Source organism: Suncus etruscus, chromosome X (assembly GCF_024139225.1).
Source record: "Suncus etruscus isolate mSunEtr1 chromosome X, mSunEtr1.pri.cur, whole genome shotgun sequence".
Lineage (NCBI taxonomy): Eukaryota > Metazoa > Chordata > Mammalia > Eulipotyphla > Soricidae > Suncus > Suncus etruscus.
Window position 1 is genome coordinate 32065717 of NC_064868.1, and position 27872 is coordinate 32093588.

Consider the following 27872-nt stretch of genomic DNA (forward strand, 5'->3'; position numbering starts at 1 on the left):
AAACTAAGCACCACACTGATAAAAATGTCACTCCTTGGGCTGGAACTATAGTACAGGGAGCTCGAGTTGCATAGGGGTGACTCAGAATATGATTCTTGACACCTATATGGTATCCCGAGCACCACCAGAAGTAATTCCTGAGTGCAGAGCCAGGAGTGATGCCTGAACATTACTGAATGTGGCCCCCAAATAAAAAACTCACCTCCCTCTAGTTATACTATTGAACAACATATTGATTTATCATTACAACTTTTTAAGAAGAAAAATTAAATAGAGACTAACACATGAAGAATTTTACCATTTCCTTCTATTACTCTGTACCTAAGAATATTCTAGATATGAATAGTGATATAATTAGACTGTTCAATTAAAATCTGCAAAAGTATTATCACCAACAAACATGACTGAAGTATAATATAAATTATAAATAGATGCAGACAACTGTCATGTTTAATAGTTTATAGATCATATTTTATATGTATTGAATTGCCATCCATTTTGCTAATCAGGAGGAATGAAAAAAATCTAATGAAGTCTTCTTTCCCCTAGAAATACCATTTTATAATTTTTAATTTTATTTTATTGAAACCATTGTGATCAACAAAGGTCTTCATAGTTGAATTTTAGATATACAGTGAATCAGGGCCATTCCCACCACCAGTGTCTACCTCCCTCTACCAATGATTCCAGAGTACATCCTATACCACAGCCCTTTGCCCCCTGACCTGCCAGTATAACAGGCCCATTTAAATTTACATTGTTAAAGTTTAAGTCTCTTGATTCTACTGTTGTTGATTTTGGCTTGGATATTTAGTTCTGTCCTTTTTTTCTCCACCAATGCACCTGATACAACTTGGCCCCTTGCACCAGGCTTTATTTTTTCTTTCTTCTTAACTTATAGAAAAATGTAGAAATATGAGGTACAGCAGAGTCGTCTCTGTCCCAATGCTCTATGAAAAATTTAGAAGCTGCTATTTAAGATAAAATAAAAAATAAAGGAAATAAAAACATCAAAGAAGTGGGGTGTGGCAGTTATTTAGCATAGGCACAAAAAAGTTGGGGAAATAGAAAACCTTTGGCCTAAAAACAGGGAGACCTTACCCATAAAGCATCCTGCAGAAGACCAACTACAGGCTCCAGGCATACTACTAACTTGTCTAACCCCAAAAGTCTTTCTTCATGGTCCCAATAAAAGTTCTCCTCATTCAAGGTTATCACCATCAAGTTAGAAATACCATTTTTAATTAATATGGTCCTCATTATGATAAATATTTGTGTGACCACACACCACATCTAATTCATATGCAACAGCTCAACAATATGATAGGAGATAAGAGACATTGGAAGGTAGGTTTAAATGAGGTCATATAGAAGGGGCCATCAGGATAGGATTATTTTCCATCTAGAAAGAGGGAGACAGACACAGCTTTATCTCCAAGCCTTGTATAGAAACAGAAGAGGCAGCCATCTGGAAGTCAGGGAGAAACTTCTAAAAAGAAGGCAAATCCTTCAGTACCTTGATCTTGATTTCCCAGTCTTCAGGAAGAGTATAGAAAAATATTTGTCATTTAATCCACACCATCTATGGCATTTTGTTATAATAGCTCAAGTTCTGACAGGCTTATAGGCAAATAACTACATTTCAATGAGAAAACTGCAAAAGTGCATTAAAGAAAACTCCTATTTCTCTTGCTGAATAAAACATGATGGTCAGAAAAGATTTTTTAAAGGAGTGATAAGGCCTGTTGGAGTATTTTATACTTGACCTCTGTCCATTGTCATGTTGAAATATAGTTATTTGTTTGGTCTATGCCACTTGAGAAAATTATCATAGCCAATCACAGTAGAGAAAAATTTCATGAAATTCTATTTATAGTTGATTACTTATGGTCAGGCATCATAAATATTTGCTCTTATTGCAAAAGATCTCAAATGCTTATATAATAGCATTACCTCATAACATAAAAATTAAATTTTCATTAGTATGGAATTTCACTTTTAAGTAGATATATTTTAATGATATAGAAAAAAACTACTAATTTGCTCATTAATGGAAACTGAGTGTACTTTATAAAATATAAACTTATTAAGATGTGGAACACATTAGGTGATGCAAAGACCTTTTAGAGTTAGAATTGCTCATCACCCCAAAAACCAGAGAGACAGAGGCTGCCAATAGGCAATGCAAATAAAATCATGATTTTATATTTATTACCTGTGATCCCAGGGGTCCAACAGTTTCTTAATAAAGTGCCTGGTCTGTGGACCCCAAGCACGTACAGCTTACAGCTTTTATAGAATTTCAGAGATATTCTATACAGCATTTCATACAGAAATCATTAAATAATTCAAAGTCATTGTAACAATCATTCTTGACATGAGAAATAACAGTTCCTTCTAACTTTAACTACAGATATCCTTTCTCGTTCCACCTGCATCCCGTGTGAATGAACGATAGCCCCCTTCTCTCTTCCATGTCTGACACACTTTGTACTCACATCAGAGCCAAGTTTAATGTATAGCATAGATAAGGATGTGGGCAAGGTTGCACACAATGCTATTACCAAAATAGTAGGGGTGGAGTTCCTGGTTAATCAGAAGGCCTCCTTTCTTTAAGGCTCAGAGGCCTAGGCTGCATAAAATCCTGAATTGTCATGGTGGAACTCTTGCTAACATAAATTCAAAGCAGTATTTCAACAGACCTATTTCTACATAATATAGGGCATTAAGATAGATATAAACTCTATTGCTTCCCACTGGAAATAGAGAATCAAAGTTGCACTTATAATTGCCCATTAAAGACTGGGTTTCCACTGCTAGGACAATTACAAAACACCCTAGAATTTCACTGAGTAGAAGATCAGTTCTTGGATCTCTATTGAGTCCTAAGGAAGCATGTCCAGAGTGTGGTAGAGAAGAGAAGAAGCTATTTATACCACAACTGAGCAGAACTCTCTCAGGTAATGTGCATTTTATAATGCACTTATTTGCATTTATAGCTTGAGGTTAAATGCAAGTTAGCACAGGTTCTCAGGAATTAATGTCTATGACTGAGTTGGATCTATAGATGGTTGATTTTCGTCCATTGGTAGAAATCCAGGCATGGGTACCTCTCAAGAATGAAACATACAATAACAATTTTTCCTACGACAACTAAAAGCAAGATTGATAACATAACATAACATGAAAAGCCCAAGAGTAAAATGTTCTAATCTAAGAGCAGACTTCATTTTTTTAATCACTTCAGTGTGGAATGAATATGTTTAAAGCAGCAGCATAAATATAGCTAAAGAAATTCTTTCTGCAGGGGTTGAAGACAGTATTATATAGTAAGTAAGGTACTGCTTTGCATGCAACCAATCCAACTTTGATCTCTGGTACCACATATGGTCCCTTTAGCCCTTCCAGTAGTGATTCCTTAGCATAGAGCCAGGAGTAAGCCTTGATAATCGGTGTGGTCACAAAAGAAAACAAACAAAAAGAAATATTTCTGATTAATGAGTCTATATTGAGAGGATTTTTGAAACACTAATGTGATTTGAGGTAATACTGGTTTAAGGAATGTCAATGTTTCAGTCTTATAATGAAGACTTGTTGTTATCCTTACCAACAAAGGGTCAATATCTCTTCCTACATCAGAGTCTACTGTACCTTTCTGTTCTTTTCACATAGTTTCTGACTCTCAGCAATACTGTGCTTAGATTCTAAGTTTTTATTTTTATTATAGTGTCTCTTCCCTGACTTTGTTCTTGAGTGAGATCATCTTGTATTTGAATTTTTTCTTCATGTTTATTTTGTTTAGTATAACACTCTCCAGTTCTATCCATGATGTAGCAGAAAGCAAGGCTTAATCCTTTCTTGTATTATTCCAGTTTATACATATGTATGTATACCATAATGTATTATCTACTCATTTTAATGGGCTCTTAGGTTAATCCTGATCTTAGTTATAGTGAGCAGTGCAATAAACGAAGGCATGCATATATCTTTCTAAATAAGTGTTTTTGTTCTTTAACTAGAAAACTAGAAGTAGAATAAATGGTTAAATGCTAGTTCTAGTTTTAGTTTTGGAGGGAAATCACTGTACCCTTTTCAATTGAGATTGAACGTCTTTACGTTCCTGAAACCACTGAATAAGGATTGCTTTTCTTCCATAGTCAGACAGCACTGGTAGTTTCTAGGTCATTCTCATAGGTGTAAGAAGATAACTCATTGCCATTTGACTTGCATTTCATTGGTAATCAGTGATAAGAAGTTTTTACTTTTCTCTTCTTCAAACAAAACTACATAACTTGAACTTTCTAGTCCCGCCTCCCAACTAGAGCGGGAAATAAGGGAGGTACCAAGACCAAACAGGTGTAGGACCACTAAGTAGTTAGCTAGGCACAGAGGGGACCACTTATTCTGGCAGCCCCGGGGATGAGAGAGAAGGATATGGGAGGTAGGACGGGAACGGACGTGGAGGGAAAACAATTCGGTGATGGGAATTCCCCTGAGTTTATGTTAATATGTACTTAAAATATTATTGTCAATGATATGTAGGCCTCTATGATTAAAATAAAAATTATATTTAAAAATTTTGTGAGAAGTGCTTGCTTCAGCAGCACATATACTAAAATTGGATCGATACAGAGAAAATCAGCATGGCACCTGCACAAGGATAACATGCAAATTCATGAAGCATTCCATATTTAAAAAATTATTTTTACAAGAATATCTTTAAACTATTATGATTTTTGTTTTGTGGATTATGAAGTTCAAAGAGTTACACCAATTACAATAATTTTCACAAGTAATAAAATTACATATCCATGGTTTACTTAAAAAAGTTTTTTCCACTTGTACTCTTACTCTGACATTTGTTTGACTTCCTTAAGAAAGTGTTCATTTTCACCTTCTGTTTATTGATTGAATTGTGTTTTGTTTTTATTGAGTTGTATGAGGAGTTTATCTTGGATATTAGCCTTTATCAGATGTATAGCATGTAAATATTTTCACTCATTCAATAGGATACCTTCTTGTTCATAATGCTAACGTTTCTTAGTTTTATACAATACCATTTTTGCTTTTGTTTCTCTGTCTATAGAAACAAATCACTGAAGAAAACACTGCAGCTATTGTCATGGAGTGTTTTGCTTAAGTTTATGTCAGTGTATTCTATGGATTTAGGTTTAAGTTTGATCCATTTTAAATCAACTTTTGTGCCTGGTATGAAAGAGTGACCCATTTTTTTTGCCTATCACTAGCCAGTTTTTGTACTCCATTTTTAGAGGAGATTTTACTTTCACCATTTTATGCTTTTGGCTCCTTTGTTGAAAATTAAATAGCAATATATCTGAGGGTTTTTTTCTGTATGCTCAATATGAGTTTTTCAAAGTCTACCTTGATAGGAGCTGAAGGGAGAGGACAGCATGTAGGGTGCTTGCCTTGTACAAGACTGATCTTGATTCAATTCCCACATGCCATATGGTCTCCCGAGCACCACCATGAATGATTTATAAGTGTGAAGCCAGGACTAACCCCAGAGCATTGTTGGGTGTGGCCCCAAATCAAAAGGAAACTGAAACAAAACAAAATATACCCTGTAAACAGCCATGTTTATTGGTCTTCTAAATGCATGTCTCTATATAGTAGATAATTCAGAATAGTATTAGCAAGAGATCTGGATATGAATATGAATATGGAGATGTTGAAAATTGTATATAAGGAGAATGTTACAACATTAGAAATAATGAATTAATTCGCCAACTGATTATTAAAGCCTTGAAAAGGGCCTGGAGAAAGAGTAAAGGTGCTTGAAGTACCTGCTTTTCAAGCATATAGTCACATGTTCAAATTCCTGTTTGTCCCATATGTGCTAAGTGTCGTCTTGACATTTCTGCCACTTAAGTATGATGCTATGCTGTTTGCCATACTCTGTACTGCACATGGTTTCTATCTACAACCTAGCTATGTGAGTGTGAGCATTACAAGAATGGATACAATCCCCTGCAAGAACTATGACTAAAGAGCTGTGCTAGTGGAGCCAAAGAGATAGTACAAATGATAGGGGGCTTGCCTTGCATACAATGTACCTGGATTTTCTCTATGGCATCCCATGTGGACTCTGTAGCACTGCCAGGATAAATTCCTGAGTGCAGAGCCAAGAGTGACTCTTAAGCATTGCAGGTATGATCCCCTAACTCAACTCAACTAAACATATCTAAGCTAAGATAAACTCAACTAAACTAAACTAGAGATATGTGAGTACCATGACCTGAGAGTGAAACCAGTAGACAGGACAGTCTGAGCACCCAGAACCGCATATAGTTCCCAAGCACTGTCAAGAGTGATCTTTGAAAAGAGTCAAGAGTAAGACCTGAGTAGAGTTTGGCATGATAAAAAATCCACAATATAAACGTATGAGCTTCACACCAGTCAGGTATATCTACTACAATAATAAAGAAAAGGGGAAGGAGAGGACATTTTAAACTTACATGAGATCTGGGAGACAGAGAAATGATGCTGTCCATGAAGCCAATCCAATAATAATGAATTAATTTGCCAATTGTTTCATGTAAAATGTTGAGTAAAACTGCAAGAATAGGACTAATACAACGAATTGCTGAGATACCTTCAGATATTGTGAAAGTAATTGTAGCTTAATAGTCTTACCCAATAACAATTGTAATGGAGACTCCAGAGCTCAGAATGGAAGAGATATTTTCAATGTAATGTCTCTTGAATATACCAGTATTACATGCATGACTTTATATACAACTTACTAAAGAGAATCCTTTAGGATGGGGCTCTGGATTTCACCACTAAGTAAATTTTCTTTTCTTTTTCTTCTTTTTTTAAAATAATTTTTATTTTGACCACATTGGCTTGCATATTTTCACAGTAGTATTTTAGGTACATATTAACATTGAATCAGGGGAATTCCCATCACCAAATTTGTCCTCCCTCCACCTCTATTCCCATCTTGCATCCCATATACCTCACCCTCACCCCCTGGGCTGCTAGAATAAGTGGTCCCCTCTGTGTCTAGCTTACTACTTAGTGATCATATATGTTTGGTCCTGGTACCCTCCCTTATTTTACCCTCTATTTGAGAGGCAGAACTAGATAGTTCACATTATGTGGTTTTGTTTGAAGAAAAGAAAAGCAATAAAATGGGATAAAAATTAAATAAGCTGAAAATGGGCAGTGTTCTTTTAGAGGCTCTCAACCTCAGTTTGAGAGAGGACAGGAAAATTTTCTAAGAAACATTTTTATATTGCAGAATCTAAGAAAGATGTAGTGGTAGATGGTAAGAATATGTTAGTGATTACATGATTAGGAAAAAGTAAAGCCAGGGCTCCATTACTTTAAAGTACATTAAGTTTCACAAAATTATACTAATATACATCCAGGAATAAGAACCTTTGTGCATTAGCAATGTCGGCTAAGCAGAGTATATTTTGCTAATGTACAGAATAGTTCTCTATCAGTAAGATCTATATGTCTAACAAAATTCTATTTTATTTCATTTATAAATTCATAAAGACATAGTACCATTCAAAGTGATCTTCACCTCAGTATATCTAGCAATATTAGCATATTTGTGTTTCTATGTGGCAAATATATTAAAACCCAGTTCATGGTTAACATTGGTCCTAGGACCTCAAATGTTGATTTTACTATGAGACAAGTATAACAAGTAAATATACCTATAAAAAAGCATATAAAGCAATTAAATAACATAAACTTTGGCATTAGAAGTGGATGTTTGTGAATGTTTAGATATTTTTGTTATTCAGATATTCTGATATTCACTTTTGCTGTTAAATGATGGATTACAAAAGCATGACTAAATTCCACTGTATTATACTTATTTTCTTTGTTTTATAATATGAATGTCTACTACACATATGTTTTAGACCTATTACTTGAAATCAGTAACATTTTACTTTATTTTATACTTGAAGTCACACCCAGTGATGCTCAGAGCTTGATCCTAGATCTGCATTCAGGGATCACTTCTGGTGGGCTTCCATGGACCATATAAAATGCAAGGTATCTATGGAATCTGGGTCAGTGATATGCAAAGCAAACTCCCTACCAGTTATACTATTGCTATGGCCGTAGTAGAATGTTATTTTACTCAATAGTAATTTTGCTTTAATTTTGTCTCTCTGGGACATCTGTTTCTAGGTGCTTTCTAAATAATCCTATATGTTAATTTGAATGTCGGTTTAAATATTTTATATATGCCTTGGAAAATGCACTTACAAGTGACTACTTAATACTACTACCAAATTTACTTCTGTAGCTTGATGTTTCTCATTATACCTTCAAGAAGAATATCTAACTGGACTGTCCTCCTTCTATTCTAATCTCTTACACTTCTATTCTAATAATCTTCTAATCTTAATTTTTACATGGAAATACAAACTAATGATAAGAGTGGTATTTTGCAGATTAGGTCCAAGACTATTTTTTCTGAATGCTCATGTTTATTTTAGTGCCTCTTAAACATAGTGGTAATGCAATTAATTGACAAATTCTGCTAATTTTTCATATGATCTCTCTTGTCTTTCTTTTGATTTCTCAACCAGAGTAAATATACACAAAAATGATGTTTTTTCCCTGAATTCCTTCAAGCAAAACATAATTCTATAATGACCAATTATAGCATAACACCTGCTGTTACGAAGAGGCCCTTGTCAACATCAATCTAAATTGAAGAACAACAGATTTCCTTGATTTGTAGAAAATGAGCAATAAACGAATAGTCCATTTCTTAGCTGAAAACTTGTTGGCAGTGTACTCCAAGGTAGTTCACAAAATAATTAGTATTTAATAGAGTTAGATATTTTACCATCATTTGAGAAAATTTTACTCAGAGCTAATCCTATACTTTCTAGATCTCATGCAACCAGTACTGATTTAAAATAAACCCAGTCTAGCTGTATGATAATATCTCTTGTTAATGTTTTCTTCTAACCAAAAAAAAAAAAAAACCTCTCCTCAAGGTAAAAGGTAAACAAATTGAATGAAAACATCATTTGAGCTCAAGTCATATAAACAATTTTGTAAATCTACAGTGCCAGGAAATCTTTCTCAGAATTATGCAAGTATAATTGCATCAACTGAATGGGGGTGGGAATCAAAGAAGTAGGGGGAGAGCCAGGCTGCTGGAAAAGCGCTGGTAGCAGATTACCTCAAAAGGATAATGAAGCCATTTTATCATAGTAAAACCTCAACTAAGCACTGAAATCAGTGGTAATTTATTTACACAATAAACAGACATCGCAAGTATATTTTGATATGTAGTCATGTGTACTTGTGATTTATATGTGTGCATCTACTACACACATTCAAAATTAAAAACATGAGGCTGGAGCGAAAGCACAGTGTTGGCCTTTTGCCCGTTTGCACATGGCTGACCCAGGACTGTCGTTGGTTTGAACCCCAGCATCCCATATGTTCCCCCAAGCCAGGAGCAATTTCTGAGTGCATACCAGAAGTAACCTCTGAGCATCACTGGGTGTGGCCCCCCAAAAAAACAAAAACAAAGCAAACAAAAAAAAAACAAAAAATAAAATAAAAACAAAATCCTGAACCTGAATCTCAACTTGCATTTATTAAGAGTGCAAGAAATTATTGTCAAGGATGATTTCTCACTGACAATGGGAGAAATCACTCTCAAGACAGTGAATACAGTTCGTGTGATGATGCTTAATGAAGTATAACCTTATATAAAATGATCAGTAATTAGTGGATTACTCAAAATTTCATATTATTCATGTTTATTTGATTTGAGAAGCAGTGGTCCTCAAACTACGGCCCACAGGCCACATATCATATTTGTTCCCATTTTGTTTCTTCACTTCAAAATAAGATTATGCAGTGTGCATAGGAATTTGTTCATAAGTTTTGTTTTTACTAAACAAATTGTCTGCCCTCCAGTGGTCTGAGGGACAGTGAATGGTCCCCTGTTTAAAATGTTTTAGGACTCCTGGAAGAGTCTTATAAATTAAAAGGAAAAGTAGGGGACAATATTCCTTGTAAAAAAATTGTGGAAATTTCCAATCATTTCTCAGGGTGGATCATGCCAAGTGGTGTTCAAGAAACTATACCCAATATCTTGCATGGAATGAAAGGCAGCTGCATGCAACGCAAGTGTCTTACTCCCCTGTATAGTCTCTCTTGATCCTTTTTTTTTTTTGCTACTACTGACAATGCTTATGGGTAATTCCTGGCTCTATTCTAAGGGTTCACTCCTGCCAGGGTCAGAAGACCATAAGAATAACAGGGACCAAAAACTGGTAGGTCATGTGCAAAGCAAGCACCCTATACTCTGTCCAATAGTTTTGGCACCAAAATCAGAGAATTTTTGCTGATCTGTTTTTTTTAATAACAGAGAACTCTCCATTTTTGCCAAGTCAGGGAGAATAAATATAATGATTTAATATTAACATCGTGTCCCTAGAAGGGGTATAAAAAAGCAAAATCTGTCAAAATGGAAGATTTTCTTACCCTGAAGGAACCAATAAATGAAAGATACGAGAAATTACTAAACCAGTGCTAGTAGGAACACATCACTCTTCCTGAAAAACATTACAAAAGCTGGTGTGACTCGTCTGCTCTTCACAGGAACTCATTGCTCCTCCATAAATGAGTACAGTAACATGAATATTAGACTAGCAGAGTATCTGAAGTTGAACATGAATTCATCACTTTCTAATTATCAAGCATGTCAGGTAAACTTTCTGTGTGCACATTTCTTCATCTAGGTAATGGACTGACTTATATCCAGGGTTAGCTAAATATTCAAATGTAGTGAATTATTGCAAAGAACCTGATATACTGTAAGACATCTTATATTTAAAATGGGTGATATTTGTCACAAACACACTGTTATTATATCACAATGAATCATTACAAAGTTTGTTTTACTGAGTTGACTTGTGTTTAAGGAAGAATGTATTCAGATGTAGCTCAGTCATTATTGTGTGAAGCTCTTCATATTATCTTACTTCAATTATGATGTTTTAATCTTAGAATTTCATTATATATCCAGTTTTATTCACTCCATTAAGTCAATTTAAAAGGAGTCACATTCAATAAAAGCCCATCAAATACTTTATGACACAGAGTTGCCATAGACACACACTTTTGCATCATACCCAAGTACAGTCAAACTCAATGAACTATTCAGACTGGTAAAGCATCTTTTATAATTTGCAGAAAGATTCTAAGTGAAAAGGTTGTACTTATCTTTCAATTAAGTTATGCACTTTTCAAAAATAGTTAATAGATGGAAGTGAAGGCAAAGTTACAATCACCAATTGTATTTAGTGCAATTTAGAAGACAAATATGGAGCTAGCTAGATTATTTAGAAATATGTTCACAGTGATTTTTTAACGCAGCAAAATCAATGAGCTAGAACACTGAATAGAAACTCCAAAGGTAGGTGTTAGTTAAGAAGACTCCAAAGGTATGTGTTAGTTAAGTAATATCCACGCAGATATGGAGATTTCAACTATTTTTTCTGTTTGTCTCTTATATATATACACACACATAATTTCTGAAAGACTCTGCATGTATTTCCAACAGTGCAGGGTGTTAGGATATTCTCTAAATTACTTCAAAATCACCTGGAAATGTGCCAATGATTTGGCTAATGGAGGATGGAGTCTAGCTAGAGAACAAGGCTGAAAGATCCTAAACACTATATAGGCAAAGTTTTACTAGCCAGACAGACCTTGGAGCAGCTCTGTGAAACTTTTATCTGTTATGACCTGAACATGGGGAAGATGAGACTTTCAGGTCAAAATATTTTCACCAATTTACTAGATGAAAATGATACATATTACTATCTACAGTAATACAGTCATGCATTATTGTAGAGACTTTTAAAAACTGGGAAGTATAGAAATATGTTCCACAGCAGCAATTATGTAATGATCAAGATTCATAAACACAATTTATTCTCAAAATAGATGTAAACCTTGCAGTGAAAAATTATGGGTACATAGGTCTCAAAACTGAAAACTTGGTCACTCTTGGAATGAATGCAGAGCCAAGCTGAAGCTACACCAGTGGCACACACAATCCACAATTGACACCACAGTAAATAACCGACTTCTACTTTACCACTGATCTTTGCAGAAACACCGAATCACACAAAATTCCAGGTATGCTGCTTTTTATTTGGGTTGAAAAATCTAGGGTATTCTTGAAATGAGTGTGAGTAGCCTCCTCCTGCCCTTCTGTACTTCTTTGATCTCTTGGTAGATGAAGACATGCCCACAGCCACTGACATATCAGCCATATAACCTAGAATTTCTGTTATGTGACTGCATAGATGGACCTGAGATACCTCCAAAATTTTCATTACTTACTAATGCATCAAATTAGATGTCAAAGTAGCATAGAAGCTACTTCAGATTAATAAACAAAACATAATACAGAATGATCAATTAGAAACAAATAGCTTAGTAATAACTTCAGGAAAATTTTAAGACCCTATTGTGATATACATTTTTATTAATAAATTTATGCTGAAATTTTGTTTAATACATTTATTACCACTATTTGTAAACAGGTGATATATAGTTTACTATTTAGAGCCTGCCTAGTGGGCACGATTGAGGATCTGGTAACAATGGTGAAGAGTGTTTTACAGGTATTGGAACATGTAAAACAAGGAACAAATGTATTATTAGTAACTATATAAGCCACATATTAAAATAAAGTAATACAAATGTAAAAATATAACAAAAATTGAGTAGTATAACTTTGATATGACATAATGTTTACAGTCTTGAATGTACATTTTGTTTGTTTGGGCCACACCCAGTGATTGATAAGCTGTTACTCTAAATGCTGCACCCAGGAATAACTTCTAGAAGGCTCAGGGAACCATATCAGATGTTGATCCAACCCAGATCATCTGTATTCAAGACAAGTACCCTTGTATTACTTGTATTACTGTTCCAGTTCCTATTATATTTTGATCTTATCACTTAGCTGAAAAAATTTCCATAGGTATATGTATATATATATCTGTTTATATATATATGGATATATAGGTATGTATGATATGTAGATATCTACACATAAATGTATTTATATAATTAAACTGTAAACAAAATGAGTTTTCACTTTACATGCAGGTATTATTACATAATTAGAAAAAGCAAGATCAATTAAGAAATCATCTTTTAATATAATTTATTTATTTTTAAATTTTATTTGTTTTTATTTAAATCACTGAGAAACATTGGGAGAATTTATTTTTCTAATTTTACTTAATATTTTTATTATCTTTATTTAAACACCATGATTACAAATATGATTGTTGTTGTATGATTACAGTCATGTAAAGAACACCCCCTTTCACTAGTGCAAGATTCCCACCACCAATTTCCCAGATATCCCTTGAGCTGATGCATATGTATATATCATATATGTAACTATATAACTGAATTCTGTCAATATCAAGACCTAACAAATCCTCTAACTGAATTAAAAACATAATACTGTTTTCCCTTTATATGCCAATTTTTCATTTTAATTTGGAGACAACATTTTGGGGGGATTTTTGGGCCACACCAGTGGTGCTTGGGGTTTCCTCTAGCACTGTGCTCAGAAATCACTTCTGGCAGACTCATTGGAACATATGGGATACTGATCATGAAACTCAGGTTGGCCACGTGCAAAGCCAATGCCCTCATTGATCTATACTGTTCCAGCTTCTTGGAGGAAATTTTATCATAGATATAGGTAATAATATGGTAAGATATCCCAAAAGGAGGCTAAGGCAGCTATAAAACTATTAAGTATGTAACAGATGCACTAGTCATTATTAATAATAGTCATGAAAATTTAAGAGTGCTGATTATGCTCTTTCATGAAATTGAAGAATAGGAACACTCCCAAATAGTTTTTTTGAAGCTAGCATCACCTTGATACCAAACCAGACAGAGAATCTGCTAAAAAAAGAAAACTACAGACCAATATCCCTGGTAAACACAGATGCGAAGATCCTCAACAAAATTCTTGCAAATAGTATCCAAAGCCTCATCAATAAGGTGCCTAGTATACAAAAGCCACCCACAGAATGGGAGAAACTCTTCACCCAATACCCATCGGATAAGGGGCTAATATAGAGAATATACAAAATTACAAGGTACTGACAGAACTTAACAAGAAAAAAAAATCTAACCCCATCAAAAATGGGGAAAAGAAATAAACACTTTGTCAAAGAAGAAATACAAATGACCAAAATGTGCATGAAAGAATGAAATCACTAATAATCAGGGAGATGTAAATCAAAACAACTATGAGGTATCATCTCACGCCACAGAGATCAGCACACATCACAAAGAACAAGACCAATCAGTGCTGGTGGGAATGTGGGGAGAAAGGAACTGTTTTTTTTTTTTTTAGGAAGGAACTCTTATTCACTATTGTTGGGAATTCCATCTAGTACAGCTCTTATGGAAAACAATATGGAGATTCCTAAAAAAAACCTGGAAATTGATCTTCCATATGATCCAGCTATATCACTCCTAGGGATATACTTGAAGAACACAAAATTACAATTCAAAAATCTCTTCCTCACACCGATATTCACTGCAGTTCTATTTGTAAACTCCAGTCACTGGAAACAACCAAACTGCCCTTCAACAGATGAATGGCTAAATAAACTATGGTACATATACACAATGGAATATTATGCATCTGTCAGGAGAGATGAAGTCATAAAATTTTTCTATACATGAATGTACATGGAATCTATTATGCTGAATGAACTAAGTCAGAGTGAGAGATATAGACACAGTATAGTCTCACTCATCTATGGGTTTTAAGAAAAATAAAAGGCATTATTGTAATAATGCCCAAAGACAATAGAGATGAGGGCTGGAAGGACTGGCTCATGATATGAAGCTCACCACAAAGAGTGGTGAGTGCAGCTAGAGAAATAACTACACTGACAACTATGGTGACAATGTCAATGAGTAAGAGAAGTAGAATGCCTGTCTCAAATACAGCTGGTGGGGAAGTTGCTGAGATTGGGGGAATTGGTGATGGGAATGTTGCACTGTTGCACTGGTGAAGGGGAGGGGGGTTGTTCTTTATATAACTGAAACAAACTATAATCAAGTCTGTAATCAAGGTATTTAAATAAAGATATTATTTAAAAGAAAGAAAAATAAACAAAACATTAAAAAATAAAATGTTATCCTTTAACTGAGTTACTTAAAAAGTGTTGATTTTATGTCACTGTATTGTTAAAATAAATAGTACATGGCTTCTTTAATCATTACAAGTCTAGTAAAGAGGCATTTTCAAACCTGTAAAAATATAAAATAGAGGGGCCAGGGAAATATCTGTAAAACATGCTCCGTATGCTGGAGCCCAGAATTCAATATATAATAACACTGCATGATCTCTCAAGTAGTACTAGGAGTACTGAGCACTGAGTCTGGAATGTACTCCCTGCACCTCTGAAGTGCCAACTGTGATTTAAAAACCAATAATAATCATATATGATGGTTATGAAATATAATACAATGGTAGTTACTAGAAGCTGTGAGTGGGAAGGTAAAATGGGTAGTATTTTTTTTGCTTTATTTAGTTTTATTTGTGTGGACACATTAAGTGGTGCATCCTCCTAGATCTGTGCTAGGGGTCACTCCTGTGTTACTCAAAGGACCATATATATATAACAGGGTCATACATGTGCAAGTTCCTTAAACCCTGTACCAGATCTCCAGTACTGAAATGGTGTTTTTAAGCATATGAAGTTAAATGATTAATAAATAGCAAGTTCTTAGCAATTTAAAGAACAGTATAAGAGATAGAAACATTTACATATATTTTACTAAAATCATTTAATATGATAAAAATCACTACATTGACAATACTATTACATAATAATAAACTAGCACATAAACCCTAAATTTCCACAATATTACATGCCAAATTGATGCAATTAAGTATTAAACAGATCTAAGAGTTGTTTTTATGAAATATGGTCTTGTACATATGAACAAATCAGTTTACATTCTACAAACCAATAATTTAGGGTATTCTCATTTTATAAATTCTTAATTTTGAAAGATTGGCTAGAGGCCGGATTTCACAATTCCTTTCCAATCTAGTTTTCCTTATTTTTTGTCTTTACTCAGGATTATGTCTTAAAGGACAAAGTCGGATTTGGAGATACAGTTCAGCAGTTAAGGATGCTTGCCTTGTACCTACCAGAGCTGAGTTCAATTCTCAGCATAACATATGGACCCCAGACCCTCAAGGAATGATTTCTGAGTGAAGAACCAGGAGTAATCCCTGAATGCAGGCCAAGGTGGCCACAAAACTGATAAACAAACACTCAAGACAAAGCATAGACATTAAACCAAGAGGTTGTCAGATAGTGTGATTTTCAGATTCTTAAGATGAGTCTAAGGAGGCATGACTTTAACATAGAGATAAGAGTTATGGAATCCATAGTCTTTGTTTTGCAATTATTAAACTAGAAAACCACCGTAGTTATGCTACTAAGGTACTTCTCTTAGAACAGGGTGATTATTTGTGCTGTGGTATGAAAATTGAGGGAATTGGAGGAAGAAAACTTCTACACAGAGAAAATCTTTAGCTATGGCTTTTCTAACAGGACTAAAGTATTTGATAACATTCAAAATTTAGAACTTACTAGGCGAGCAGCAAATATGTAGGCAATGGCACAGCTGAGTTTATTAGAACAACAAATTTGTATTAGGAAAGTATCTCCAAGAATCATAGAATTGGAGATTTTGAAGTTCTTTATTTGTGATTTTCTGATCATTTTCTTCACTGTGAATTCAAGTAACCTATTCAGAGGTTTACTATTGATGGGAAGGGAAAAATAGAAAATTTCTAAGGGACAGAAAGCAAATATTTTTTCCTTGAAGATCTGATCATTCAGATCTGATAAGTTAACCTTGAAAATGTGAGTATTTTAAGTATTTTTAAGAAATGCAAACCACTTTTTGAATTAAGTCAAAAAACTAATTATCAGGTAGAGTATTTACTAGTCTGTCTTTCAAAACAACATCTGTTATTAACATATGTTCACATTTTCTTAGGAACTGGAAATTCAAAAGTGACAAATGGGGTAAAAACGTTTTAGACACACAGAAAATGCTGTGTGATGCTCACTATTTAATATAGTATGTGAAATCTCCTCTCAAAACATTTAACTCAAAGCAACTAATAAATTTTCATAAGTTAAAATTTTACATACTTTAGAATAATTTAAGATACACAATTTAGGATATCAAATTTAAAATTTAAAGAACACTTAGAATACTAATCTATGCATATTAGTGTGCATTTATTATGTCTATATATTATATACTAGGTAGCTGTTTATGAATATCATTGTTTGATATGATATATACACATATTTGTATATCAGAGAAGATAGACCGTATTGTAGATTGATTGTAGATTGTATTGTAGATAGATTGTATTGTATAATTTACTGTCCTATAAACTATTATTTTAGACCTTTCTACATAAAGTGACAGGTAGTAAAAGCAGAAAACAAAAGTAGGATTCTTCATTTGGTTCTCGAGCTGAGAAATGTAGAGGGATTTAAATTATCAGACTCATGCATAAATGTTACACTTGTTGCCAACAAACACAGGTGCTTCTAAACTCACTTCTTTTGGAAATTCAAAAATCAGACAAGATGGCCAATAGCATCCCTGAGCAGGGAATCTTCTCAGTTTGAAAAATCTCAGAAGATTATCAGCCAGCTGACTTTTCCACGGATCTGAAAATACAGAGCTAAGCAAAAATCTTCTGAGTATTTTGGGGTAATTGCTCAAGATTATTGGAAAATGCAAAGTTATTAACCAATTATGAGAACTGTTGTGAGAACTTAAAACTATATTTGTGATGATGATCATGGTAGAAGTTTGACTTTTTTTCACAGGGAGTTCTTGAGTAATATTTATTTATCTTGCATAAATATTTATTTATCTTACTTATTAATACGTGCCCTGCATTGTTGTAAGAAATGTAGCTTCTACTCTATTTTTCATTTTGTATAGTATATAACAATGTTTATTATGCAATGGCCTCAAAATTAGAAACTGTGCAGGTTTGAATATTTACACCATATGATAACTTCATTATGTTGGACCTGTATCTCAGCCTCTCCATAAAATCAGGGAAGACTATTTCTTATATCATCCAAGATTAATTTTTAGCATAGGATGATGGTATTAAAATAGAGAATTTAGCACATGGTGACATAAGTTCTCAAAATTTTATCTCTGATACTCATACTATAAATATTCAAGCTTCTGGCTTTTCACAGAGGGTTTTATCTATCGTTATGACTTTGTAATGCATTCTAGACCTTCTGTTTAAAAGGTTTTTTTCTATATAGATTCCAATTCTGGATTCCTTTGGAATGTCATTTCCACTATCAAACTAATTTTATACTTCTCCAAAACAGAATGAACCATTGTCCTCCCTGTATCTATGGCTTACTAACGTTACTTTTGTTTTAATATTCATATATTGAAATATAAATACAGAGTTTATGTGGACTATTCTTTTCAACAGAAAAAACTTTGACTAGTAAATAGTTATTTTATTCTGTGGTTTTTATTTTGTGCCCAAGTCTACTGTAGAAACTTGTAAATGACAAGATTCTACATGTCAGGTGATTATGACAGCATTAAAAGACTTCCTGACATAATCATATGTAGAGTACAAACCAGTATATTTGCTAATAGAAAAGTTGCACAAAAATAATTTTTATTTAGTATTTTATTTATATTAGTATGAAGATGGCTTTTAACAGGAAACTTTAATATCCAAGTGTTATATTAAATGATATTGCTATTAAAAATGACACAATTAATGTCACTATAAAATAAGTTACTAATGGGGCATATAAATGAATTATCTAATTTCAAAAAAATCATAATTTAACAAAGATCTATTTTATCATTTTTCTTCAGTGATTCAAGTAGCAGTGGCTTCAAAAGGTGAGGGTAATAATATGGAAATTCTAAAACAGGAAAGCAAAGTAAAAGAGAGATGTTTAAGGCAGAGGCACATATGTAAATTTAAAGCTGGAAGCTTTGCTTTAATATTACTTAAAAGTCTCCTGTTATCTATTTCTCTTTAAATCTTAGCTGACTGTTTCATTCATAAGCTGTTAATAAACAGGCGGGACAGAGTGCAGCAGGTACAGTATTTGCCTTGCATTTAGTCAACCAGGTTCAAACCCCAATTTCCAGTATCCCATATCGTTGCCCAGCACTGCAATAGTAATTCCTAAGTGCAAAGTCAGGAGCAATGTCTGATCATCACATAGTGTGTCCCAAAAAACAAAATGAAAAGGAATCAAAATAAAATCAAAATAAAAACTAGCCTGATAATAAGCATTAAAAGAAGCGAACTTCAGCAAAACTTCTTAGGAAATATAAATTGAGAATTAGGAATATTTAACTTAGTTTTGTCTTGCTAAAAATTCATAGAAATTTAGTGCATAGAGGTATTAAATGAATAGCAATTATAAAAGGAATAGTATTATACAAAACAAACATAAATAGAAACTTTTCAGTAATATAGTAGTTTAGAGACTAGTTTATTTTAACTCTATAAGTAAAGAACAAGAAAAACATAAACACTACTTTGAAGAAATATCGATGTATAGGGACTTGTTTCCACAACTCACTTATATTTAATTCATAGAAACTGTTCTTCATTTTCCTAAGTCAAAGAACTGCAACAAGAACTTGTTCAATATATCCAAACTTGCAACTATAAAGTTCCCTGTTCTACTTAAGTATGCAACTATAAAATTACCTAAGATATGATAGGATATACAAAGTACTCATAAAGGATAGCTCCACAAACCCTAAAAAAATGGGGAGAAGAAATGAACAAACACACTTTTCTGAGGAAGACCAATAGATGTCCAACAGACTCATAAAAACATGTATATCATCACTTATCATTAGTGAAATACAAATCAAGTCAACAATGTGGTATCATCTTACATGAGTGAGGATGGCACATATAAAAAATAATGGGAACAATCTCTGTTTGCAGGGATGTGGTAAGAAAGGAAGTCTCATCTATTCCTGATAGGAATGCTGCCTGGTCCAAAACCCCTATGGAAGCAGTATGAAAGGTTTTTAGTAAACTCAAAATTGAGCTTCCTTATGATACAGCAATCCTTCTCTTCGGCTTTTATCCCCAGGGTAGAAGGACATTCATCCAAAAGTATGTATGTGCACCACTATTCATTGCAGCACTCTGTACAATAGCTAAGACTTGAAATCAACCTAGATGTCCACCAATGGATGAATGGATCATGAAGATGTGGTACATATATATAATAGAATGCTGCATGGCAGTAACAAATGATGCAATCATGCAATTTGCAGCAACATTGATGGAAAATATTATGTTAAATGAAGTGAGGCAGAAGAAGGATAAATACAAAATGATATTACTTTTATGTGTTATTCAGAATAACTCCACCATAAACACAGTGTTCTAAATGGTAGATACTCAACACCATAGTTGCCAGATTATAGCGAGGAGAAGGAAACAAATCAAGTGGAAGAGGAGAAATGCAAAGCCTTGACTCTCTTTTATACTACAAGAAGCCTGCAACAAAAGAAATAGCTGACTAGATTGAATAGGTGTTCATTCAACCTCTCACTACAAAGGCCTATAATAATGTTCTAATGTTTTTAGTCCACAGAAACAGGTGCAGAATATGATTGAAAGCCAGAGACTGCCACTGTATTTCTCACTATCAGTATATCACAGTGCCTTAATATTTTTATGTATAAAATAACTCTTCAACTTTGTCCACAGTGGTTCTTGGAGATATAGGTTGGACACCATAATTTCACAATTCAGTGCTTTATCATATTTGACTCCAAATACAGTGCTCATTATGACAATGTCTTGTCAAAATACTCCAATTTATCCATTTCCCTTTTGATTACATCTTCTACTATGATCTAATGCTTAGGTCCTTAGAGACCACTGAAATAGACAAATGCACACCATAGACTTTTGTTACAGACCCCATTCATTGAGTATGCTTTTACAAATTACTATCATCTTCTTTATTTCTTATCTTTTCCTTCTTCTTTCTCAATTCAAGTTATGTTAATATTATATCATAATGCCCACGCTGGCAATTTCCTTTCAGGAAAGGATGATCCATGCAAAGGAAGTGGTGAATGATACTACATGAATAGACCCCTATTATAGTGTTCACTACCATAATACTTAGTACTCTTGACATGAAATTTATGTTTATCCTAAAATGACTCATGCACAATCTAACCCAGAAAGTTTCAGTTAGCAAAGTTCAACCCCACCATTGATGAAGGGCCTAGAAATCAGAAAACCTTTCACCTCCAATGTGCTGGCCTTTTTTTTAAAAGTGCTCTGAAGGGTTAAAACTTCACTTTTAAAGTGCACTTTTAAAGTGCTCTAAAGGGTTAAAACTTCAACTACAACCTATGAATAGAGCTCTAATGTCTGTCTATTAGTGGGTATGAATGTGTATGCGGTGGATTTCTCTGTTTATTTAATCGGTATTGTACATAATACTTGTCTATATAATATATATATATATATATATATATATATATTATCTCCCACTCCCATTCACTATCCTACAGAAGTCCTATCTTCTCACTCCCCTCAATCCTGACCCATTATATCTCCCTATTTAACCCTATTTACCATCAGTTCTTTACTCATCAGGAACCGCGACCTCCCCCCATGCCCTAGTAAGCTGCCACCCAACTCCCAAAGCAAAAGGGCACCCTCTCAGCTCCCATTTCTTGCTGATAAGAAGTTGCAGCCAGGCTCCTTCTGACTCATTTTGTGTGGCCCTTTTTCTTCTATCTCCTCTCAAGGTGGACTGTTGCTACTGGATTCAGCTCCAGAGACACCCACCTTGAGGACACTACCTGATCCCTGATTGCTGCAAACTATTTTTCAGACTCCACAAGACCATGATGCAAGATGAATATGTACACTGGATCTTATCCCCTTTCAGACTATCTCAAAAGACTTGATAGAGATATCTATATTTTCTTTGTAGGTTTACTTCCTTAACAGTTATAACTTTTAGTGTTTATTTCCATATGTAGGGTAGTCTACCATCCCCTTTTTCTTTTTTTCTATTTTTTTGGCTTGTTTTGGTTCTGCTTAATAGGAAATTCTAGTAGAAAAGTCGTGCTTGGGATAAGAACTCAAGTCAAAACTAGGCCACTGAGATTGTATAGCTTGTTATTTTTAGTCCCAAATGCACGAATAATATAATATAGCATTGTTTTTTCTGCATAGGCACACTAAATGGGAATTCTTATGTATAGAAAGAAGTTCTTATCTAATAGGGATAAGATACTAGGAATTTTTTAATGTAAGGGCGCCTTCCACCCTTAACAATCATCATGGGGACGTGACTTAGACCTCATGTGATCAGAAATCCACCATCCAACTCTGTACCCCAGATCTTAACCTTAGAACTGGCAGAGTTCCATGCACCAGCACCAGGAATCAAACTCCCCCCCCCCCCCCCCGAGGAGGCCCTAATACTGCTCTGGCGCCAACTTGTACCACAGTAGATTCAAATGACACCCTGACAATGAGCAAGAAGCAACAACTTGATCTAATGGTGAGATGAAATCAGATGATCCTCTGTCCTAGTATCTGTGAAAAAACTAAGATCACTAATTCAGAAGACTGTCTACACAACCACCACTAAGCAGAACTTTTCCTGGGACCATAAACAAAGACTTTATCCTCGGCTTTGCCTTAGGATTTGTGCAAAAAACAAGATCTTTAATTACAGAAGACTGACTTTGACAACCATGACTGAGCGAAATATTTTCTGGGACCATAAAGAAAGACCTTGAGGTTTGACAACTAACATGCCCAGAACCTGTAGTCGGTCTCATGACAGTGTGCTTCAAGGATAGAGACACCCTGTATCTCTTAGGCCAAGGGAATTTCCTTTCTAATTTCCCAGTGTTTACTGTGCCTATGCAAAAGGAAAAAATAACTCAATACAAATAAAATAACTCAATAACAAAATACATACACACAAAACAAAACCCTACCACATCTGAACCCCTTTTTTCTTTTTCTTCTCTTTAGTTTATTCTTTTTATTTCTATTTATACCTTCTAAATTGAGGTCCCACCTTTTTTTTGACAGAACTATAGAACATGAATTATCTTGCTCTGCCTCACATTTATATATCTTCCTACAAACAGAGAAAAAAATGTGGCCAGAGGCCAAGCAATCTCAGGAGCATTGAGTGGAAAGAAGTCAGCCCTAAATACTCAAACCAATGTCAGTGACAGTAGAATCGAGACCCAAACTACAGCAAGCTATACACAAAATGGATCTTTTACACTAGCAGTTTAGGAGGCTAAGATTGGCGGTATGAGATGCATTCTGTGAACTGTGGTGTCTAGAAGTCAACACTGGTAGTGGGAATGACCCTGATTCACTGTCACTATGTAACTGAAATACAACTGTGAAAGATTTGTAATTCGCATTGGTCTCAATAAAAAAATTAAAAAATGTACCTAAGATGTGAGTATGGTTTTTCTCTAATATTTCATATAACTTTTTACTTTAGATCACAAAATCAGTGATGATCACACGTCTTCTAAATTAAGCTTATTCTAGGAAATTGATTTTTCACTCAATCTGAAAGAAATGAAATCTGAAATAAAATTTGTTTCAAATAGAGTAGGCCTCACTAGCCTTATGAATATTTAGCTAGCACTATCTTCACATTTCTACCCACACCCGCCTACATCCTTCTTGTACGTATATTTATTCACTATAACATAAATGCATTTTCCATAACATTAATTATGAGCTTCACATTATAGTATATTTTGTATCAGTTACATATTATACACATACATTGTGTAAATTAATATTTTGTTTAAGTCACAAGGCTTTAATGTTATGATGAGGTATAATTTTACATATACTTGAAAATGCTCTCATTAGGCAATACACAATCCTTAAAAATAACACTTTTTTCTGGTCATTCCTTCAAGAGAAAACAGGTATAAACATATAAATGAATTTGAAGTTATAGAGATGATAGGTATAGGTCAGGTGAGAGAGATGTGCACTGGAAACAAACACTTGACCTGCATACAGCTGACTAGGTTCGATCAGATGTGGTTACCTGAAATACAGACCTGAGAAACACCAGAAATGATCCCTGAGCAAAAAAAAAAAAAAATAGAGTAACCCTAAGCATTGTTGAATTTGGTTATAAATAAACCCCTCCAAAATTGAAGATGTATGACAAGAATGGTATTTTAGGCCAAATTTCAGAGGACAGTGTTTGATTCTAAAGTAACATTGGTTTTATTATAGAAGATTTGAGAAAACACACCTTTTCCTTGGCTCTCAATCCAGGACAAAAATACTCAGTACAATATATGTGTATTTGTAATTAAAAGTTTGCACACAAATTATACTATATATGTATAAATATATAAGAGATATGTACTTTAAGATGATGTTTGTATTTTTTCTATTTACCCCAAAGTATCTACCTGTCTTTTTGCTTTTTTATAAAAAATATTCAAAATCTGGATACAAGCTGGTCTATGAATGAATTTGAACTATTTGGAATGGCAACATGGATGGAACTGGATGATATGCTAAATGAACTAAGCCAGAAGAAGGATAAATACAGAATGATTTCACTTATATATGGTATTTAAAATAACTGCATGAAGTGATGCAATTGTATAAATGGGAGTTGATTTGAAAACCCTTGGCCCCACTGTATAGCTAGGGGAAGAAAAGAAACTGAGTAGAGAAGGAAAAATACAAGTATAAAAGAATGGAGGCTTGGAGCTAAGCGGTCTCAGGTACATTGGTGGAGATTAAAAAGGACAGAACTAAATACCCCCGCCATCTCAAAGTGCTTGAAGATCTTAAATTTGTTTCCTATATATGGTATCTGACAGAAAAGGCTGGTGAGATAATAGAAATACAATATAAATTTGAAAGATACTTTAATACCTTTAAATGGATGGTGTCTTTTAAAGTGTAAATTAATTGACTTTTTACAGAATTTTAAAGAGATACCAATAAATTAACAGAAAGATCTCTGTAAATGCCTTTCTTTGGCTTTAAAAATAGACAAACAAAAAACGTGTTTGAAAATGATTCTTGGGTATTTTGTATTTAAAATATCTGGGAACTCAAGTGAAAAGTTCAAGAAAAAAGTCAAAGGAATTTTTTGAAATACTGAATTCTCTTGTAATTCTTTAGAAGTAAAAATAATCTAAAATTATAAGCCATGGGGCTGGAGAGATAACACAGCTTTAGGGCATTTGCCTTGCAAACAGCTGATCGATGACAGACCATGGTTCTAATCCCGGCATTCTACCTAGTCCTCTGAGCCTGCCTGGAGCGATTCTGAGTGCAGATCTAGGAGTAACCCCTGAGGGCCACCAGGTGTGACCCAAAAACAAAAACCAAAACAAAAATTATAAGTCATGAAATTTTCAACATGCCAGTTATATCTGAATGTAAGCATGAGATTCTTGATGCCAGATAGTGTTATTTAAATTTTTATGTTTTCTTACTAGATATAGAACTGTTTTGAGGAAAAAATAGGAAGTTTCTTTTAATTTTTCTTTTTGTTTTGTTTTCTTTTGTTTTGGCAGCAAGCCCAGCTGTAGTGAGGCTTAATCTTGGCGCTGCAGAAAGAGCACTTTTTTGGCTGGGCCCAGGGTCACCAGGGTTCTAGTCTAAGTCATCTCTATAGAAGGCACAACCCCAACCAACTCTACTAGTCTCTGGCCCCATTTTATTCTAATTTTCATCCAATTGATAAACATATATTAAGTGATTCTTGGTATACTGAAAATTTCATTTATTATACATTTTATCAAGCTTTTTATACTTGATATTTTCTGATGTTTCATAAAAATGAACAAAATGTCTTCAATTTTCCACACATATTTTAGATTGCTACAAACAGAATTAGAAATATAAACGTAAAAATACATGCAGTGAATCCCTGATTAAAAATAGTGAAAGAAAATCTCAGAGAATCAATTCTATTTTATTACCAAACAACTCAAAATGTGTGCTATTATTTACAACAACCAAGGGTTGGCAACAGCTTCAGTGTCTACTAACATATGACTAAAGTTTTGGTATGTATTTACAATGAAATACAATTCCGTGATCAAAAATAATTATGCCATTTTCAAAAAAAATGTATGAACTCAGGTGGTAGTATTTTCGGTGAAATAATTCTCATGAAGACAAATTCTGTATAATTTAAATAACTTGTATATACAGAAACTAAACAACTTGTCTAAAACAAAAGTAACTTTTTAGCCTATAAGATTAAAGTAGTGCTTACCGAAGGAGAGGAGAATGGGTGGTGGGTAATGCAAATTAGAGAATTCAATTGTGTTATGAACTGATGAATAGAAATGAAGAATATAAAAGAACGTTTAGGGGTTGGAGCTATGTGCAGCAGTGGACACTTGCCTTGCACATGGCTAACCTAGGTCGAACCTGGGTTCAATCCCTGGTATCCCATATAGTCAAACCAGGAGTGATTTCTGAGCGCATAGCTAGGAGTAACCCTTGAGTATCATCGGGTGTGACCCGAAAAGGAAAAGAAAAGAATGTTTAACAATGCTACTTAACTAGTTAATATATACAGACATTGAGTTATATTGGTGCACACCTGAAACTTATGTAATGTGATAATGCTGTTACTTACATGTTGATTTTAATGATGCACACCTGAAACTCATTCTTATGCATTTGCTTCAATTAAAAATAATAATTAAGGAAAGAACTGATTGCCATTTCAAATTCTATGCACAATACTGCAAAAGTTAACACGTTGATGCCAGCACTGAAATTTGAGTTAATTAAGCCACAACTAAGTGTGAACCAATGGTATTTCATGCTGGTATGAATACTAATGAGGAAAATGCAAATACTGATATACCAAAAAAGCATATGCTCTGAATTTGCTATCAATTGATATCTCTTTGCCTATACCACTAGAAAGGGATACAGAAATTAATTATTCAAATGCCACTGTAATATTGTCTTGGTAGTGGTTATATTTATATAATACATAAATTACCATTTATAATAGCTGCCTTAAGCTGTTGAGATTTTATAATATCTTCGTCATTAAATTCTTACTGGTGACTCACAAAAATTATCCATTTATTAAATGTTTTTAAATTCAATCAATAAAAACTTATCCTAATATCTTTATGATTATACCATTCATATACTACAACACCCTTGAATTATAACACATAATGGCATCTTCACAGATTCAGAATATAGGTACCAATACTACAAAAATTATTTCTATTTATCAGAAAACAGTGGTGCAGCATTTCATAACTAGTGTTCTTTTTATGAGAAAATATTGAGAATGCCACAAATTAACTGTTCATTGCATTTTTGGGCAAATGATAAAATGATTTTGTTTACATTGGGCTTTTAATCCTTGTATAATTATATTTGAACACTTGTGCATAAAATCTGCCAGTACCTTTCCTAAGACATAGTTAACTTCTTGTATCTATCATTCCTAAAAGTACAAATCATTTTGGTAGCCTTCCCCGTAGTGCTTGAGGTCTCACAAGGTTTTAATTTAGTGATGCAGAGGGGGAAGGGGACCTATGATGTGGAAAATCAAACTGTTGACCATGTGTGTGCACACAGACATGTGCACTCCCACACTTTGCAGTAGTATATGGCCCTGAAAATCAATTTTTCACATATAGTTATTGAATATAGGAAAACTTGCAATTGT

The 27872-nt window shown here is 34.0% G+C and overlaps 1 protein-coding gene and 1 non-coding gene across 2 annotated transcripts in view; one reads left to right on the plus strand and one right to left on the minus strand.

The window, feature by feature from the left end:
- The window catches only part of DMD (dystrophin), a 2686579-nt gene that overhangs the window by 2393271 nt on the left and 265436 nt on the right, over nucleotides 1-27872 (minus strand). The gene's annotated exons all lie outside the window — the stretch shown is intronic.
- On the plus strand, nucleotides 4589-4695 carry LOC126000303 (U6 spliceosomal RNA). Its single transcript, XR_007492654.1, has one exon. It is a non-coding gene; the product is annotated as a U6 spliceosomal RNA (small nuclear RNA).